This window comes from Physella acuta, unplaced genomic scaffold, assembly GCF_028476545.2.
Source record: "Physella acuta isolate Inbredline_101_S28 unplaced genomic scaffold, ASM2847654v3 ptg000014l, whole genome shotgun sequence".
Classification (NCBI taxonomy): Eukaryota; Metazoa; Mollusca; class Gastropoda; family Physidae; genus Physella; species Physella acuta.
Genome location: NW_026731534.1, coordinates 50,148 through 52,793, shown reverse-complemented (window position 1 = coordinate 52,793; position 2,646 = coordinate 50,148). Strand labels below are relative to the sequence as shown.

Genomic DNA, 2,646 nt, shown 5'->3' with positions numbered 1-2,646 from the left:
TTCAGTGCGAGCGATACGTTGAAGCTACATTACTCACTCTCCTAGCGTTAATAGATTTGACAGGAAACAGGTTTAGTTTTTGTACTTATCTACGTTCTTTAAAGGTAGGGTGCTTTTAATTATTAGTAAAATACAAATTTAAAATACACATTTATTTTCGTAATCATCGAAAAAAGAAAACGAGCAATAAAATAAAGCACAAGCCTGCATATGCTCATGTGATGTGTTTGCTAAACACAAGATGGCCTAGTCTAGTTGAACTACACATAGCTGTTTATTTACATGGTGCGTTATGCTATGAGACCTACATTCACCGTACGTATACCAACAAAAACAAGTCTCGCTAGTCTCAGACGTATACTCGTATTAGGCAGTTAGGTTTGACGTAATTGTTCTTTACTGAACATATTTCTGATAGATAATTAAAAGACATGTTATCATATGTTTGTAACTTTTACAAATTAAGCAGGAACAAACATGGCAGCTTCAAAGAGCTGGTATAACCTTGACCTTATAGTGCCTGCTAATGATACTGTGTTTATATTCACAGAAGAGAAGAATGTAATATTTTGTTGTGCCTGTTTTAATTAAACTATTCGCTGGGAAAATGTCGAACGCAGAAGGATGTTGACAATTTAGTAAAAAAAAAAAATCGGGTTTTACTTTGTGTAGCTTGGTTTTAGGGCGTGGGTGGTGTACATGGTGTAGATGGTGTAGATAAGGAAGTACGTTAGTTGTGATAAGGATGTAGTGACTATATTTAGTTAGGGAGGGGGGTGATATCTATAAATAGCTTCGTATAGAAAGGTGTATCTACGCGTCTTCGTTGTATCATATACACTTGGTGTAAGAGAGCCAGCAGGCTAGCACTATAGTGGAAACAGCTGAACAGAGTGACAGAAGACCGTGGGTAGTGGGAACCTTCATCAGAGGAGATATGCTTCGCCAGGAAAAACAGGAAAAATGGTTATATATTTGGTGTAACTAGCAGTGGTATTTCTAGGCCGAGTGACTCTAGGTTGTGTAAACCGGGGTGTCACCCCCCCCCCCCACACACACACCCAACCCCCCAACCTTCGCTGACAATTATCAAACATATGGCCTACATGTGTTATACCACAACTAGAGGCTATTTGGTGTCACCCTATCCCCGATGATCCCGCCGTGCGCCTAATGATGCACTTAACGCGACAGGAAAAAGACTTTCTGAATAAAAGTAGTTAAGTTTTGTTTGGGTGTCATCCCCCCCCCACCCCACCCCCGCTTCCAACCTTGTGACGCTACTTGCAAGTCGTAGGTTGAAGCTACGCATTATGTCAGGCGTCTCCCAACCTGGTGACGCTACTTGCAAGTCGTAGGTTGAGGCTAGCATTATGTCAGGCGTCTCCCAACCTGGTGACGCTACTTGCAAGTCGTAGGTTGAAGCTACGCATTATGTCAGGTGTCTCTCAACCTTGTGACGCCCCTGACTGCTCTACTATATTATGTATTGCTGACAAAAAGTTTTAATTGATGTAATTAATCTTATTTTGTTTGAAATTTTAAAAATCCATCATCGTCTGGTTTAGATGCGACCCAAGCATTTTGAAAACATCGTTCAACATCACAAAACTTACCTGGATCAGAAAATTATCGATCTTCAGTACGTGCTTCAGATACTTAGAAACGTAAGAAAAGTATTTGTGCTAAATAAAAATATAGTTTTAAAAAGTATCTGTGTTAAATAAAAAATATATTATATACAAGTATCTGTGTGTAATAAAAAAAATATATTTTATAAAAGTATCTATCTATAAAAGTATCTACTGGGTTAAATAAAAAATAGAATAAAAATGGCTTAAAATCTACTGAAAGCTTTTACAGCTTGGATAATGCTGCTTAGTAATTATCAATCTGCCTGTTTTTTATTAATATATGATTTAAAGTGCTATGTTCAAAGCGTTTAATTCCTTCTGAATATACATCTCAACTTATCTATCAACAATATACACATTTCGACCTACGTCCTTTACACAACAAACATGTCGTCAACATCCATTACAAATTAAAAATCTACACAACAGGTCGTAAACTATAAAAATCTCCCTGACATATTTTACAGAATACACATCTCCCAAACATACAATTACACAGTACACATCGCACAACATCACACAGCACACATCTCCCCAACACCAATTACGTAATACAATCTCCCCAACCATTACGTAATACAATTTCCCCAACCATTACGTAATACAATCTCCCCAACCGTTGCGTAATTCAATCTCCCCAACCATTACGTAATACAATTTCCCCAACCATTACGTAATACAATCTCCCCAACCATTATGTCATACAATCTCCCCAACCATTACGTAATACAATCTCCCCAACACCCATTTTGTAATACAATCTCCCCAACCATTACGTAATACAATTTCCCCAACCATTACGTAATGCAATCTCCCCAACCATTACGTAATACAATCTCCCCAACCATTGCGTAATTCAATCTCGCCAACCATTACGTAATAAAATCTCCCCAACAGGCATCAGACTTAAGCAAAGAATGGCTGGAGAATCCTCACCACCATTTAGGCTATACAGAACTCAATCAACAGATTGAACATGCGATATCATCTCTATGTAACGAGGCCATGAAGA

At 38.1% G+C, this 2,646-nt stretch overlaps 1 long non-coding RNA gene across 1 annotated transcript; it reads left to right on the top strand.

Annotated features, from left to right (window-relative positions):
* On the top strand, nt 1–2,646 carry LOC131936268 (uncharacterized). The gene is made up of 3 exons (XR_009386041.1): nt 1–104; nt 1,569–1,667; nt 2,532–2,646. It is a non-coding gene; the product is annotated as an uncharacterized LOC131936268 (long non-coding RNA).